An 18,814-nucleotide genomic window follows, 5' to 3' on the forward strand; every position below is an offset into this window, starting at 1 on the left:
GGAGCTCCAGGTTAGTGGTAGACCCTGCCTAAAGAACAAGGTGAACAGCTCCTGAACAGCTCCTGGAGAATGACTGACACCAGAGGTTGACCTCTGGCTATCCACGTGTGCATGCACACACACAAACACGCACATACATACACGATGATTTTTTTTAAATTCCTATTCTCTTCTAAGGAACACCTTCAAAATCTCTATTTAAAGTACATAGTCAACAACTCATGCATATTGGTATTATATAGCTGAAGAAATAAATTTACTGACTGTAGTCAATGATTAAAAACTCACAAGTATACTGTTTTCCCATAATTCAAACTTTCAGTATTTTAATGTGTCAAAAATAAGCTCAAGATGCATGATAACAATGTTGGCAATATTTGACATGTTTAGTAGAGACTGCTTCACTAGGATTGTCACCTTTAATGTTCAATAAACACATTTGATTGGTATCACTACTGAGACCCCCAAACAATCTTATGTTTTGGGGGCCTTAATAGTATAGGTCAGTAACAGACCTAGATTTGAGTTTGGACAGCCACTGAGAATTCAGAATCCAAACTCTTGACCCAGCAGTTCTCAAGTCGTGAGTTGTGACCCCTTTGGGGGCTGGATGACTCTTTCACAGAGGTTGCCTAAGACCATAAGAAAACACAGATGTTTACATTACGATTCATAACAGTAGCAAAAGCACAGCTATGAAGTAGCAACAGAAATAATGTTATGGTTGGGAGTCACCACAACTTGAGGAACTGTATTAAAAAGTCACAGCATTAGGAAGATTGAGAACCACTGTCAACCAGAAGTCTCTTCACTTGACAATTACCAGGCATGTTGAAAATTGTTTTCATTTTAAAATAACCACAATTTTAATGATAATTAGTACAAAACAATTATTTTAGCCTTAGATTAGATAGGTGATTACAGGAATTGCCAATATCACAAAATCCATGAAGTAGTAAAACCTAGGTTTGAACTCAGACATTCTGACTTGAATCCCTTGTATTAAGCACCAGACAGCAGTACTCCCTAAATGCCAATCTACATATAAAAGTAGGGGAAAGCTATTGACAGAAACCACAAAGCTAACTACATATATGGATAGTTTAGTTTTTATAAAGGTTAAAAATAGCAAAGAAGCTCAGCTTTTTCAAAATAAACATGTAAATTATAAAACCAAAATCAAAATACATTTTAAAATATTTTAAAATTAACTTTAGAACTAAGCTTATCAACAATATATATTTATGTTATATACCACACTTTTAGTTAATGAAATAAATAAGAATTGATGGGACATTATCTCAGGTTTCAGAGTGAGACAAGAGGATCAGGAGGTCAAAGCAGCCTTGCCTGCAGAGTAAGACCCTGATATTGGCTGATTGATATTTAATTGATTGATGATAAAAAAAATTTAAACTAAAGATATTTTATCACCGAGGAAGCTAATCATGGTACTCAACAGAGACTACAACTAAAGTCACTGAGCTATTTGATCCTATGAATTTCTAAAACCCTTAATGTAAAATAAATATTACAAAGTAAAATGATTCTGCATGAAGAAAACCCAGAGAATTGGCTTTGTCCAAGTTTACTTTGCATTTGCCAAACTCCTTTGGACAATTATTGTTGTATTTAGAAACAAACATATTTAGAAAAAGTAAACTTTGAATCGATGCCACTGTTGCCAATTTTAAGTTGCAGTAAGAGTGCTAAGTAGTTATAGAGAAGCGGGTCATTCAAAAATTTTGACTTAAGAATATTTAATTTCTGTACTATACTACGCCACAAACAAACATTTTCTAGGTAGTTTTTGAGGACATATAAATAGTTAAGTATGAGGAAACTAGCTGCTACACAAGTGTTTCTAGTCTTTCCTTACTTATCACCATCATTCTCTGTTATAAATAAAATTCTAACTTTACAGACACATTTTACAAGACAATTCTACTTCATTGTATTTGCAATGCAAAATTAGACAAACAGCAACTATAACTTATAATTCTTAAATAAATTAAAAACAGAAGAGATAAGAGCACAACTTACACCTGCCTGACAGGATGTGGATCTGAGTCATCCACGGAGCATGGACCCGAGCTCCACTCTGCACCATCGGGGGTTTAATAATTCATTTCATAGGCGCCACACTATCTCCTGACCAAACTGCCAACTGGATAGGAAGCCAACTTTTATTTAAAAAAAAAAAATAACTGCTTTCTCTTTATCTAAATCTAAAACCTTTTACTATATTTTAATCATTTTTTTCTACTTTGGCATAAAATTATTGGAACATCAAGAAATAATTTAAGGTTAGAAAAGATTAATGCTTTAAATTACCTTTGTAACATCTCAATTACAAAAACAATACATCCCTTGAAATGCTTCTATTATGATATAAATGATGCCAGACTAAAAAAGTGATGTATCAGTCTACAAAATGAATGTTATTTAGGCAACAGCTCTGGACTTTATGTTTTTTTCAAAAAGTGTAGGTACTAAAAAGAACATTGTTAATTAAATAATCCACTGCAAACAACTAAGGACAAGAGAGGTCCAGAGGGCATTCCTGTGAACTCCAAAACCTCAGGGAAGAAAAATGTCCTCTGCCAAAACAGCAACCTGGACAGTGGATCAACGGGAGCCACTCACTATACTTCACAAATCAAACTATCAGAAGACTGAGCTACATTTCCTATAAGTACAGTGAGATATTGAAATTCCAGTGCAACAAACTACTCAATTTAACCTTCATAACAACAAAATACTGAAATTAATCTTGGAAAAAAACAGAAATCCAAACATTAATTATAGCCAGATATCTAAGGTTCAGATTTAACAGTCTACAATGCACTAATAATAACGTATGTAAACAAAAATATTAATAAATTCTGTCCAACATTCTCGGGAAGAAATTTTCCTCCAAGGATAGTCAAAACTGATGCCAATCACGTTTATCCTACATCAACCCGTCTTCTTAGCATCTCCCTGTAGGACAGTGCATCTCTCTTATGATGCCCCACTTTCCTTCACTGTCTGGTGATAAGGGATCCAAAGGATATCACAGCACCGGCTGAGGCCTCACCTCTCTGTTGTCCTGCTGCAGTTGCTCAGTGCTTACAATTAGATATCCATAGCTGATTCTTTAAAATTTTGAAAATTCAACACCAACTGCAGGAGAATCTTCTACTCAGAGCCAATTCCTGATATCACTCACAGTTTCAGATAGGCTTACTTCAGGATTTAGTTCAAAACCACCAAATTATGGTAGACAGTAGACAGATTTTTGTTTTCCTTCAAGGCTTAGAGAAACTCCATCTTCTTAAAAGAGAGAGCTGTGCCAGAGCTCTCTTCCTCAAGTGATCAAAGAATCTTTGCATACTTTGAAAGTCTATTCCCACCAGTTGATGTGTTCTGAAGAAAGGCAGCTGTCCTAGTTACTTTCCTATTGCTGTGATGAGACACCATCACCAGGGATGCGCTTACTCAGGGATTTTAGTTTCAGAGGGTAAGTCCGCGGTCATCACAGCAGGGAGAACAGCAGTGTGCAGACAGGCAAGACACTGGAACAGTAGCTGAGAGCTTAGATCTTATCCACAAGTAGAAGGTAGGGAGGGGAAGGGGGAGAGGGAGAGAGGGGGAAGAGGAGAGAGAGAGAGAGATGGCTAACTGGGAATAATGAGGGCTCTTGAATCCTCAAAATTTCCCTCCAGTAATACACTTCCTCCAACAAGGCTGCACCTCTTGATTCTTCCCAAGCATCTGTACCAACTGTGGAGCAGGTATTCAAACATAGGAGCCAATGGGGCCATTCTCATTCAAGACACCGGGCACTGCACCAGCTTTCTAACCTGGTACGCAGATCTACTTTAGTTTGCCATGATATAGGGTCATCATTCCACATTACTTTTTCTTAAATGCAGGAAATTAAATATAAACATTGTTACCTTGTATTCCAGAGCACATAGGATAGATACTGTGGCGCTCAGTTTACAAAATATCTTTATCCCCTTTTCATTGATATAATATCTGTACTAGATACACCAAAGGCAAAAGTATTTAACTTAAATAAATACTACTCTAAAAGTTTTCAAAAGAGATGTAAGCTTCCAATTCAGAAGCAGACAGTTGCCCAGCAAGCACCGGCAAGCATGTTAAGAGGAATGGTCAGTGCCAAGCACTGTGCCCTGGTCCTAGAGGCTGCAAATGTCACTAAAGCACTAGGAGCTTTTCCAGAGCAGTGCTGCACATTCCAGATAACCTGCAACCAAATCCACATTAACCACTTGCCTAAGAGAAAAGACAATGACTCAGTGGGGCTGAGAGAGATAGAATTTGTTCGAATACTATGACAGAACTCATTAGTATCCAGTACAACTGTGATTTAGAGAAATGTTACATAGTTTATCATCGAGGAAGCTTTTAAGTATTTTTAGCTAAAATAAAATTGGGCAGGTACAGATCAGTGGTGACGCACATGTTCAGTATGCACAAGACCCTGAGTCAGATCCCTGACATCAAAATTAAGTAACAAACTACTGAATTTGGAATCTAAGACTTTTAAGAAACTTTCATGTTATGAGCGGGTACCTTCCTGCTACCATGGAGATAAGTGTTTTCTGTTGATTTGAAACTCTGAGAAGTGCGAACTGTATAGTAATTTATTCAAAACACCACAACAATAGAAAACTGCAGACAATGAATTTGATTCTAAACATAGATTTAATAAAGAAGAGCTGGATAACTAATCCTGATAACTTGGAAGAAGTAACTGCTAAATTATGGAGGATATAGAATCTAAAATATGAAGAACTTAGAACAAGAGAGAGTAAGAAAGCAAAGTGCAAAAATCTCTACAGTAAAAAAATGATAGTGACTCACTAAGAGGGAAGAATAAAGAGTGGGAAGCAGAAAAGACAAAGCAGAGGGCATTAGGGACAAACAGATCTCTGTGGTGTGAACAAACTCCTGAGAGGCACTGTGGAGACCACTGCAGAAACCGGAACAGGAAATGACAGAGGAAAGAGGAGAGCACCTTGCAGTCTCCTTCACACCAACTGCTGGATGCACACTGTGTCTGACACTGGTCATTAAATGCTCTTTCTTCACATGTTTCCTTAGTGCTTCTGCTTCCAATGGTAAAAACTACCAACTTCCAATCATTGGCATTTCAGCACAATTACCTAACAAAACATGCTATTTATTCTCCAAATACATAAAAAGGAAGCCATGCACACAATACTTTATCAAATGATCTTCCCACAGAGTCATGATGATATTCAGATAAATGAAATATCCGCTGTGAGATGTTACATTGTTACATGGATGTTTTGGGGTTTTTTGTTTGTTTGTTTTCTTTTAGAAACGTATGGGGGGGTGGCACTGGAGAAACAGCTTAGCAGTTAATAACATTAGCCGATCTTCCAGAGAACTTAAGTTTAATTTCCAGCACCCAAATGGTAGTTCACAACCATGTGTAACTCCAGTTTTAAGGGATCCAATACCTTCTTCTGCCTCCTCAGGCACTAGGCATGCATGTGTAGAACAGACATACACACAGGCAAAACAACCACAGACATAAAACAAAAGCCTAACAGCTGTGTGGGAAAGTAGTAGTATGGGTTATCAAGCACCACCTTCCAACTATCAACAAAAGGATGTGCTTTCAAAGAACAATCTGTATGTCTCATAAAGTAAAGATAACTAATTTTTCTCTTTGAAATGACCAGTTACCTAAACACAGAGATATATACTATGTCTAAGTGTCTTAAAGAAACCTTATACTGCCCTCAAATTTTCACTTCATCAGTTAAGAACTAGGTTGGAAATGAAGGCCTGGAAGCCCAGCATCAGCACCAGGCCCCATGACTCATGGCTCCTGGCACGTCTTGGTCATGCACCAGCATCAGTGTATTCCACTTGTACCCGTGTCTCTGGATCACATCTGCTTTCATTGGTGATAGATCTAAGCTAAAAAGCTATAGAATTATTCTTTCTCTAGATAGATAGTATTCTTTGGGCTCTGCATCTTGAAGTCAGGAAATAGCAATAGTTGGATACCTGAATGAGTTAAATAGACAAAGAATGTAATATTATACCCCAAATTCAATCAATCCCATTTACTTTTAAAGAAAGAGACTCCACAGAGCTATGCTATTTAATACCTGTATCAAAAGCCTGAAGGAAAAAACTGAGAATGTGCTCATTAATTTTGTAGAAAGTCAAATGAATACCAGGTTGGGCACGATAGCTAATTCACTGGCTGAAAGATACTCTAGGAGTGATGTATTAACAAGATAACACCCAAAAACAAAGCAAACAACAATGTGGGCGACTATGAGCTTATACTATCTGACCAGGACCCAAACACTGATAGATATTGGTGAAGACATTGGCTCAATAAAATGTATCTGGACAAATCTTAAAGTAAATATATGATGCAAATCAAAAAGATATTAGAAGTGTGCTGTTTTTAACAGGTAATGAAAATTCAAATTAGAGCAATAACGGAGCTATATTTAAAAATACAACTGAGAAAACAAAAATGCTCGGAGAGCAGCAATAGCATTTAGAACACATACAAAAGGCACTGCAAAAAGGTGAATTTACTCTACACTGAAAAAGAAATGGCAAAAGTGTCCAATTTAGTTTATACCAATCAGTAGGGTTCCTAGTGTGGAATGCTCAGATTAGGAAAGACAGAAAGTGGTCTGCCATCCAAAACCGTGATTGCAGTAATACTTAACTGTGGAGATTAAAAAGTAAAACATGGCTAGGCAGTGGTGGTGCACACCAAATCCCAGCATTTAGGAGGCAGAGGCAGGCGGATCTCTGTGACTTCAAGGCCGGTCTGGTCTACGTAGTGAGTTCCAGGAAGCCAGGACTACACCAGGAAATTCTGTCTCAAAACAAACAAACAAACAAATCAAAAAAAAAAAAAAACAGGAAACCATGAACATAAAAGGAAAAGGTGAAGATCCAGTTTCAAGCAAATTTCAAACAGCTAAATAACTGTAATGAATACCTTTATAAAGTAAATATTTACAAAAAATAGTATTTTTAAAACTAGAAAATACAGTCATAACCACACAAAACCTCTAGTCTCAGTAACTCACAACAATTAAAACAAGTGATAAATGTGAATGATACACGAGGAACAAAACACACAGCAGAAGAAAAAGAGAAGAGACATTAGTTGATCTTTAAAAAGGTATTAGAAATTAGCCAGACCTACAGTCTATACACCCCAATGGGTTTCTACACAGTTGGAATCGCCATTCTAAAGTTTGGGGCATCATATTGAATTTTAAACATACAATACTGAATAAATTTCCATGTACGTATCCACCACCAAAAATGAAACACCCATGACAGAGTTACACCTAGCAAAACAATGAGCTTTGAATTCTCTTTCATCACTCATGTTCACTATTTGCAATCAATCATTTCTTTTCTCCTAATATTTAGTCTGCCTTGCTCTTTTTACTACATGTTCTACTGTACCCACAAGTGTATTTTCCTACATAGATACATGTATTAGCTAGACTTCACTTATGAGGGAGAACATGCAGAATTTTTCTTCTGTGGGAGCTCCTTCCACTCCTTCAACCTTTAAGATACCAGCCCACTTGGGCGTGGTCTCTTATACTATAAATGCAGCTGTAAAGCCTGCACTTGTTCTCTTGCTTCTGGCTCTTGTTTTTGGATGCTAGATTCTGTTCCTGTTCCCTGTTCGTGAGGGGTCTGTGATCTAGGACAGTGATCTGTAAGTCTCCCCTAAATAAATAACCCTTTATTACATGTAATTCTGAACTACTATGGGATTATTCTGTAACTTCCACAATCATCTGTTGCCCAAACATGGGGACCAGTCCACACTTTTTTGGGACTGGTCCACCAGCCACATGGCACATCGGGCACTGACTCTCCTGCCCGCAAGTCTAGTTGGCCCTTAGATGCAGCAGGCTGCTGCCCAGTGCTCCCTGGATCGCAACCCACACGCTGCCTCTCTGTGCATTACACACCAGCCCACACACTGCTGCCTGTGATCCCGCAGTGTACACAGTCCACAACTCAAACTGATGGAAAACTTTGGGTTTTCTTTTTTTTTTTTCCTGGGGCCCAACTCTCAGGAATCATTTGATTGCCTTAATAACTGTTCTTAATCTGTTAAACAAATTATATTTTTCAGTACCTAAGTAAGCAACACATGCTGTTCACTGCTGCTAGCATCTCTTGGCCACATGGCTGCAACTGTGACACCTGCTAGCTGATAACGATATTACACCTACTCTAATTCACTGTAATTACTTTATGACAGGTAAGATCTGAAAAAACTACAAAAATTGACTGATAACATCCAGGAGTTCATTAATTATTTTGCTTATACTATGAAAGGTATTGTGGAAGACTTATCACTATTTTCCTTCCCTTTATTTGATTCTAGGAATTAGCTTTGTTTTCAATATTATCTCATAAAAAAAAAATGGTCCAATACTACAGAGAGGGATAGCATCAATTTGACAAAATTATCTGAAAGAATTTATGTGGTTAAATCTAACTATGAAATCTGTTGAAAAGTTATGATATGTCCAAGGATGAGACATTATCTTTACTGGACAAGTTAGAATCCTCAGTGAGGACATTAGAACAGAACACTAAACAGGAGATTCAGACTTTTACAAAGGCAGTAGTGAAAAGATTTGAAAAGATTGAGAAATTTATTGAAATTGATGAGCAGGGACAAGGTACAAGGACAGGATTTAGCCTCATCAGTACATACCAGACCCCTGGAAGACTTACACAGAGTTTCAACTGCATATCCAGTAATTTCCTCAGAAAGATCATCTGGCACAAAGTACCCTAAGGTAGTCAAAAAATATGCATGGGAACCAATGCGTACGAGCAATCTAAAAGAAAGAAAACAAGCACTAGTTTCTTATGGGCTACATTCACCATTTGTCAGGGAAATGGTGAAAACGTGGGCTTCAATTAATCTCAGTGGTCCTAGAAAATGGACCTCAGCTGCTTTCGAAGTGTTATTTGAGAGAAGAGGCAAAAACTTAAGAGTAACAGAGAAAGCAAAAGTATTTGAGACTTCCCAAGATCAAGTTCTTGGTGAGAGTCATTACTCTGATCCTCAGAAACAGTCTCACTATGATGAACGCACCTTGTCCCTATGCAGCACAGCAGCTTTAAATGCTTGGGACAGGATTCAGAAACTAGGAAAGAGACTGAGTCATATATTAGGGTTAAACAGGGCCAGAGAGAACCCTTTACTGACTTTTACAAAGATGAACTAAGGCTGTACAATTAAGAGTGACAGACCCTGAAGCTAGATATGTACTAATTGAATCCTTGGCCTTTGAAAATGCCAACTTAGAATGTAAGAAGATTGTTGGGCCTTAAAGATTAGATCAGCAACAACAGGTGAATGGATCTTATTACATACAATGAGTGTTGGAACATTTGACTATAGTATTGAAGCTTGGGTAGGAGAAGCAACTTCCAATGGTATGGAAGAGACACCAATGTGTCAAATGTTTTAATTGTGGAAGAATAGGCATCTAAGAAGGGACTGTAGACAAGGAATTTCTAGGAATAATGTCTCCTCTAGGAATTGCAAAAATAAGAGGACTCAGCCTTTTGATATATGTAGGAGGTGGGACAAAGGCCGACATTGGACTAATGAATGTAGATCGACAAGAGACAGACAAGGCAACCCAATACAACCAATACTCCTTGGGGGGTGGGAACTCTCTCAGGCCCCGATGTCAAAGAAGACCCAGTCATTCCCAGTCATGGTGAAGAACATGTCTCACCAGAAAATTAAACAATCCAGTGCCTACTGTAAAAAAAACATACTGTTCTGGATGATGGAATAGATCTGGAGGATGAGTCAAAACCTCCAGTAAGAAATAGGAAACGTAAGCCAGGTGATGGTGGCACACGCCTTTAATCCCAGCACTCGGGAGGCAGAGGCAGGCAGATCTCTGTGAGTTCGAGACCAGCCTGATCTACAGAGCTAGTTCCAGGACAGGCTCCAAAGCCACAGAGAAACCCTGTCTTGAAACCCCCCCCCCCCCAAAAAAAAGAAAAAAGAAATAGGAAACGTATATTTTGGCAGACTTCTATAAATGATCAAAGACCAAAGCCAAGAGTGCATGTAAATGTCATCGTAATTGAGGAATTACTAGACACAGGTGTGGATGTGACTATCATTACTCCAGAATCTTGGCATCCAGATTGGCTCTAATAGCCACTTCTCACTGACCCACTCTTTCTCTGCCTCCCTGCTATCCGGTGTGTGTGCAGAGGAGGGACGGGCATGGGGGTGGGGAGTGTGGGTGAGTGGGTGGGTAGGTGTGAGTACGTGTGCACTCATATGCTCACACTCAAAACATGTATGCCAGTGTGCTTGCTCATGTGTACATGTTGGTGACCAGAGGTTGATGGAAGGTATGTGTTCTCTATTGTTCTTTGTCTTATTTTTTGAGACAGGCTCTATCACTGAGCCTAAAGCTTGTCACTTCAGTTAGACTGGCTGACCAGAGAACCCCAAGAATATGCTAGCTTCTGTTCCCCCAGTGCTAGGGTCACAGGTGCCTGCCTGCCCCCACACCTAGTTTTTACATTTTGCCGGGGGTCCAAGGCCAGGTTTTCATGTTCACAAAGCAAGTGCTTTAGTCACTAAACCCTCCACAGCCCTCCTCTCTACCCTTGACCTCGACAGTCTTTACCTTTCACGACTGTGCAGGTGTGGACTTCTCCAGAGAGACTTTGGGGATCTTAAGGTTGGATGTAACTCCCTCCACATGTGCTGTCATGGTGTTCAGTCCAAGCTTTCTTTATGGGCTTCCGTGCCCTAGAACAAAATGGGCAGTTTACATGGCCACCACCCTAAAGGCTCATGATGGCAGAGCTCACAAACACATCAGGGTTCCTTTCCTGATGTCTGCCACAGAGTACTTAACAAATGCTTGTCACAATTTAGAAATAACTTTATTTCACTTTTAAAAAAAGTTATAGGGCTGGGGAGATAGGTCAGTTTGTAAAGTATTTGTACAAGCATGAAGATCTGAATTTACTTTCCCAGAACCCACATCAAATGGAGACTCTGTAACCCCAGTGCTAGGGTGGCAAAAGCAGGAGGATCCCTGGAGCTGGCTTGGCAAACAACCTATACTAATAGGTGAAACCCAACCTCCATAAAAGGCAGATGGTTCCTGTGGAGCAATTTGAGATTCATCTCTGATCTACATGTACACATGTGCACAAGCACCCCACACGTCCCACCTACATGCACATACTATAATCTACACTCCTAAATTTCACATAAAGGCAATTCCAAACCAGTATCACACAAAATTGCTGGGACTGACCTAGGCATTCTGCAAATATGTTACAGTTGTGTAGCTTGGTCCTCTTATGAGATTCCTAACAGTGGAAGCAGGGGCTGTCTCTGAGTTTTTTACTGGCTTTGGGATCCTACTTCTCATACTGGGTCACTTTGCCCAACCTTAATACAAGAGGAGGTGCTTACTCTTACTGCAACTCGGTATGTTTTGTTGATACTCATGGGAGGCCTGCCCTTTCCTAAGCATAAACAGAGGAGTGGATTGGGGGTGGGAAGGGAGAGGGAAGACTGGAGGAGAACAAGGAGGGGAAACTGCAGCTAGAACATAAAATTAATCAGTTAATTAAAATAAATGAGTCAAAAAATGAAAAAAATATATGAATGTGGTAATAGAATTACCTGTGGTTAAAGACAGGGGTCAAGGGTAGGAATAATCAGAATGTATTATATTCATGTATAAAATGGCCAAGGTACAATTTTAATTGATAATACTAAGAAGATTGTAACTGTCAGCATTACAGCTTGGACAGAAAGGTATCCTGGCAGCCAGGAGCCAATGAATACCACAAAGTCACACCACACATCAAACCTCACACAAGAGATTGGGAGGGGAAAAAAACAGGAGGGTGGCTGCCTATGCTTGGGCAAGAAACAGCAGCAAACTAAACAGGATCCAGGGCTTAAATAGAGTTTCTTGGGAAGGAGGTGGAGGGTGGAGCTTTCCAGGGTGGAGTATGGTGGGATTTCACATCCAGAAATTGGCTTTTTACTCTGTAGGGTGGGGGCAGGGTCCGGCAGTTAGGGCAGTTAGAGTGTTCTGTGAGTGGAACCTGGCAGTTAGAGGGCCTCAGGGAGGGGCCTGGACACTGGTGTGGGGAGGAGCTTACAGTTACTACAGACCAACTTAGAGGTCTTTTTTTTAAGTACATAAAATAGTTGAAAAGCCACACTGTTATTAAGCGCCCCCAACATCATCAGATAAATAAGAAAACATAAAAAAGATGTCATAACAACAGAATACTGTCAATGGAGAGATACTAGGTATGTACACTTCAGATAAGAAACTATCTGCAGAATGAGCTCTCTGGATACACAAAGAGGCTACCTGCTGATATTCTAAAATATTAGTAGCCATCAACTGTGGGAGATGGAATTATGCATAATTTCTTTTGCAAATATTATTTTACATTCACAAATGGGTTTGGAGGCTTTTGTTTTGTTATTGGTCTAACAGAAAAACTACCAAATTTTTTCTTTACATTTATTTATTTATTTGGGGGGAATGGGGCACACCTGCTAAGATGGGCATGTGGAGGTCAATAGACAACTTAAGGGGAGTTGGTTTTCCTCCATCTACTATATGTGGGCCATGAGGATCAAACTCAGGCTTTCAGGGCCAACCCAAGCTAAAGTCCAGAGGCCTAGAGAGCTCCAAACCTCAGAACAGAAGCTGAATTCCAATTCAGGGACAGGGTCAAGGCAGACCCAAGGTAAGAAGCAATGGGATAGAGGAGGGTTCCCACAACAGTACAGGATGCTCTGGACCAAGCATCTAGCCGGAGCTGACTCAGAATAAGGCATGTAGGTATGGAGAGCCACAAGAGATGGAGGTGGCAGAGGGGATCAGTCAGGGATGTCACTTGCATCTTGACTGTTACTACAAATTGTAGTAGAGTCTCAAATAAGGATAAAACCTGAAGCCATCAATACTAGTCTAAAGAGGAAAATAATTTTTCAACCCTCAATTCATCAAGTCTGGTGAGAAGTACCTGCTGATCTTTCTGGCCGAGCTATCTTTTTTTTTTGTCAAAAAAATTAAGAAATCCTCAAAGCTAAAAAAGAAAATGCCTAAAACCTCATTTTGGCATTGCTTTGCATTGCCTTTTTATGCTTTCTGGCCACCTAGCCTAGCCTATTTGTTGAGCTCACAGGCCAGTGATATGCTCTGTTTTAAAAAGCAAAGAAAAGGGCTTCTGAAAAATGGCATGCATGGTTTACTTCTGGCCTCCACATGCATGGGCACTCACCTGTATCTGCACACACACACAACTGGGAGCCTACAGATATACTCATTCACAACTACTTATTGGGTCAGGATGGGGGAACATAAACTTAAAGAGACAATAGATGCGGGAAATCTGATTCATTAAAAATTCATAAAATTTGTTTTATAGGCAAATTTGTATAAAATATGCCTCCAAGTAAGCTAGCTACACATACATGGTTCTAGATGTGACAAGACTCTAATATCACTGTAAACTAAAGTGAAAACATAAGCAAATCCTAGTATGTAACAGAAACTGTACTTCAGACATCTAAAACAGATGTTGCAAAGCAGTATGCAGAACACGGAACAGTCGTCACCTTAGCCATTAGATGGCACCATGTATCTAGTAGACAACAGGATTCTAATTTCCTCGCATGCTTAGAATGAAATAAAAAATATAGTACGCTTATCCTTTAAGTAAATATAATATACAACCTTTATCACTGTTAGGATTTGTTTTAAAGAATAATATAAATAACTACATTTCTATCACCATTCTCAAAAAGTTAAAACTTGCGCAGACTAAAAGTAAATGTCACATGTCGCAGATACTTTCCTAAGGTAAACCTACAGTAAAGCTTTCCACATAAATATATTTATTACTCATAAGCCTACACTGACTTCTGCATTTTAATTCTGTGGCTTCTCTGTCTTTTCTCTTTAGCTAAATCTCACCAGATCCTCTTCTCTAACTCAGGACTCTCATTTCCTGGGTATTTCCCCAATCTCTACTCTAAAACTTCTGCTCCAGATGACCGCATTCTGGTCATCACTTTCTCCATGTCCAATTAAAGAGTCACAAAGATCAGATGCAGCCTGGTACCCAGTAATGTTGTACACGAAAACCACCACCTGGGACACTGAACACAGGCAGTAAGGTCAGTGACCACTCAACTGAGATGAAGAGCATGCTGTAATTAATTCAGCAAGCTTCCTGTTTGGATACAGACAGTTTGTAGTTCACAGACTGGAGCAACCTGAGAACACACCAACTTCTCTGAGCTGAGGAGATAAAGCGGAGAGCGACACTCAAGGGAGGCTGAAGCGTACTTACCCGAGAAGGACCAGCAACGGACTCTGCACTGAGATATCTTAGGAGGCTGAGGCAGGAAGATCGCACATTCGGTGCCAGTCTAGACTATATAGCAAGGCCTTGTCTCAAAAACAGTTCAATTGGTAGTGTGCTTGCCTAGTCTCCATAAAGTCTTGAGTTCATTCCCACATAAATTGGACATGGTGGTTCAAGCCTATAATGTCAGATGTAAGGAGATGAGGCAAGAAGACCAGAAGCTCCAGATCATCCTCTGTTAAACAGTGAGTTCAAGGGCAGCCTGGCACATGAGATCCTGTGTCAAACGAAAAACCAAACCAGCAACACCAAATTACAAGGGGTGGATAGTCAGCTCAGCAATTAAAAGCAAAGACCTTCGCTCATTTCCAAAAATCATGTTAGGCAGCTTACACACTCTGACTCCACTAGATCCAACATCATTTTCTAGAACCACGAACACCCACACACATTTTATATACCCACACAGGCAAACGCACATAACACAAATAAAAATAAATTTTTTTAAGAAACAAAATGCTATCTAGATGTGTGAACTGAGTCACAGATAATATATAGTACAGGGCCTCTTAGTACATACTATATAAAAAAACAGAAACTAGCTGAGAAAATAACTGCTTAAGTAGAGGGAAGAACTACCAACCAAATCTAGCACACAAGAAACAATGACTACACCCCTGATTCAGAATCTTAAGCAATTCTAGCTCGTGTGACTAGTGTTTAAAAGCATCTTGCCTCAGAAAGTTAGGCCACGTGTTGGTAAACATCCCATCAATGTGGCAGATTATCTGGAATCATCAACCTAAAAGGAAGACAGGTTTATTTTGGCTCACAGTTTTAGAGGACTCAGTTCACAGTTACTTTACCACACTGCTCTAGCTCAGCAGTGACAAACACAGCGTGGCCAGAGTACATTGCAAAGGAGCTATGCTCACCTCACGGCAGTCAGGGGTCAAAAACAGACTCACGTAGTGGTCATGGTGTCACTATCTCCTTTATGGGTATGTTTGCAACGGTCTAATTTTTTCCTGCTTGGGTCAACCCACAGGACTACAGGCTAGGGAAGCAGCCTTTAATGTGGGAACTCTTGGTGAACAGCTCTAATCAAACTATAGCAGACCATATGCAAATTTCACTTCCGTGGTTTCAAGTAACCATGGTCAGCGTTTGAGGCATCAAATAAAATATTTGAGAAATAAACAATACCTAAGTTTCAAGTGGTACAGCACTGTAAGCAGTAGGGAAAGTTCTATGTCATCACCTGTCAATCACACCCATCTAGTCAGAAAGCCTGCAGTGAAGCACATGACATGGTTGTTTAAAGGGAAAGACATCTCAGTGTAGTCAGGGTTGCTTTTCTCAACAGTAATAAAGAAATCATCACTAGCCATAGTCAAAAAGGTGAGCTGTAATCCATGAACAAAAGTTACTCTAAGTATAAAGAGCTCCTCCCTCAGAGAAGGCTCAAGCAGGTAATAGCATCCTAACTTTCTGTTTAGCAGCAATATGTGGACCTGATCCTTTTCAAAGCCTGTTATGAAAGTTCACAGCAGATGGGTTGAAAAAATGCAAACAGGCTTGCAGTTTCTAAAGCTGATCTACAGCCTCATTCTCCCAAACACACAACATTAAACTCACAAATAATCCGTCCTTTAAAAAAGGACAGGAGGGAGGAGAAAGCAGTCCTCTCTGACAGTGGACTTCAGAGAAAGCAGGAAGTGCTAAGGAAGGGAAGGTGCACAGTCTTCACGTCTGCTTCCTGTGTTACTTTATACTTTACTAGGATCACTGCAAATTCTCCTACTCCTAACCTTCACAGTCTGTTCTTCTGCACAATCTGGCACTCCACCCTGAATGCTAAGGGTTAGAGCAGCCTCGATCTGGAATACAAAATTAAAAACAACAGGCATGAGTCAATGAGGGAACTCTCCCTCAGGGCTCACACATAGTTCAAGGAACTGAGAATGAACCAAAGAGAAGAGTCCACGACTCCTATTTTCTGTTAAACTGTAAATGGAAGTGTCACACATGCCTTTACTCCCAGTACTTGAGAGGCAGGTGGAGCTCTGTGAGTTAGAGACCAACCTGGTCTACATAGTGAGTGTCAAATCTACATAGTGAGACGCTGTCAAAAGAAAGAAAGAAAGAAAGAAAGAGAGAGAGAGAGAGAGAGAGAGAGAGAGAGAGAGAGAAAGAAAGAAAGAAAGAAAGAAAAGGAGGAGGAGGAGGAGAAGGAGGAGGAGGAGGAGGAGGAGGGGAGGGAGGGAGGGAGGGAGGGAGGGAGGGAGGGAGGGAGGGAGGGAGGGAGGGAGGGAGGGAGGGAAGAGCTGGGCGGCGGTGGCACACGCCTTTAATCCCAGCACTCAGGAGGCAGAGGTAGGCAGATCTCCCCAGACTGGTCTACAGAGCTAGTTCCAGGACAAGCTCCAAAGTTACAGAGAAACCCTGTCTCAAAAAACCATCAAAAGGGGGGGAGGGAGGAAAAGAATCACAAAAATTTACATATTAACAGAGCAGTTAGAAAAACCTGCTAGTCACTCAGTGTGTGTTATTAGCTGTCTAGAAGTTGCCAAGACATACTGACAGAAAGATACTGGCCTTAAGACCCAGAAATTTCTAAAACAGTATAAACAGGGAAGGTATACTACAACTCTAGATTTTGCATTTTGACAGAAAGCCAGGCTTCTTCACAGAGACAGTGTGAAGATGTGGCATATTTACACACTGTATTCATTGACTTGGGAGCTTTACATTATCGACTTTCTCAAAAATATGTCATTTCTTTCCAAGAAAATTCTCTCCTTGCAACTTCGGATTCTAGCACATGAGACTAGATACAAACACCAGTCCGCCAAACCACACAATTATCAGGAAATGCTACTCTCTGCCCTCACCTCTGGTACTATTACTCTACTCACAAACTTAAAGACTTAGCTCTATAAACTTCCCACCAGTGAAATCAGGAGCATCTCTCTTGAGACTGCCTCAAATTTCCAGGCTTAAACAATATTCTCACTTCAGCCTCTCACACAGCTAGAACTCCAGGTGTGCACCACCACTACTGGTAAACACTTTCTTTGTTACATACTGCTTAGTCACAAGAAAGAAAGGAGGAAATACAATAAAATAACTTTTACACAATTTTGGTAAAACTTAAGAACATATTCTAAGACCCAAAGGATGCCTAGAGGCACATAAAATGCCCAACCTTGAATATACTATGTTCTTTCCTACAGATGCTAAGAAGCACAGTAAGAGACGAACAATAACTAGCAATAAACACAACTATAGCATACCATAGTAAGATTGTAGCATCATTCTCTTGACCACTGGAGCCATTATTGAGTAAAATAGGGCAAACACTGCAAAACTGAAAACAATCTGAGATCTAGACTACTGACTGAGCAGCATACAGCATGGACACCCTGGATGTGACAGCTGTTCTTGTCTGTTAACTTGAATGCATCTAGAATGAACTACAATCCAGAATTGGAGGGAACACTTGTGAGATTTTTTTTTTTTTTTTGGCTTGGTTTTAAGTGGGTGAATCTACTGAAAACCAAGTGAGACATCCAGACTAGTGGACTGAGCAACTTCTGGATTCTTAAACTTTCCATTCATAGCCAGCCATTGTTGGACCGTATCACAACCTGTAAGTCATTCTAATGTGTGTGTGTGTGTGTGTGTGTGTGTGTACACATATATATACATATATATATAGAGAGAGAGAAATAGCTAGAGAGATATAATAGCAATATATCTATATGAGAGTATATAGTATGTGTGTATGAATGAGGGAGAGAGAGAGATTCATTCTGTAAGTTCTGTTTCTCTACAAAATCCTGAACAATAAAGATTTTAGTGCTAGAAGTAGTTCTAGAGCAACAGAAGTGTCTGGAACAGGTTTTCCAGTTCACCAGTACCTACCAATACCAAACCTCCAGTTACTGAAGCCTCTCCTGGGAGCTCAAGGAGCACTAAAAGCCCAGGGTGAGAACTGTTTTACAAACTTGAGAACATACATGCTTTTGATTACCCTGATTCACCAACTGTGGACAGTAATGGATTTGGTGAGTTTGTATATAAAACTTCTGACAGTTTGGGGAAAATAAGGGAAATGACAATGTTGTTTGGTTGCTCTTAGCATTTCTGGATAGATTGACAATGGATAGGAATGGGCTCAATGATAAAATTAACCAATTTCTAGCACCTTGAACTCAGTGATAAAACTGATCAGCTCTAGATGCACATAAGTAGTCTAAAGGTTTCTGAGTGTGCCCTGGAAGAGAATCTTCTCTCCAGCAGCCACAGGGCTCAAGTGGTGGGAAATCAAACTGAAGCCCTCATT

General features: G+C 39.9%; 1 protein-coding gene across 6 annotated transcripts in view; it reads right to left on the minus strand.

The window, feature by feature from the left end:
* Positions 1-18,814, minus strand: part of Syt14 (synaptotagmin 14) — a 161,531-nt gene that overhangs the window by 108,531 nt on the left and 34,186 nt on the right. The window contains exon 3 of one of the 6 annotated variants that reach the window (XM_057770602.1): positions 10,734-10,858. The exons of the other annotated variants lie outside the window; for them this stretch is intronic. The gene's annotated coding sequence lies outside the window, so the exon portion shown is untranslated. The remainder of the gene's footprint in view (positions 1-10,733; positions 10,859-18,814) is intronic. 6 annotated transcript variants of the gene reach the window in all.

Source organism: Chionomys nivalis, chromosome 5 (genome assembly GCF_950005125.1).
Source record: "Chionomys nivalis chromosome 5, mChiNiv1.1, whole genome shotgun sequence".
In the NCBI taxonomy this organism is placed as follows: domain Eukaryota; kingdom Metazoa; phylum Chordata; class Mammalia; order Rodentia; family Cricetidae; genus Chionomys; species Chionomys nivalis.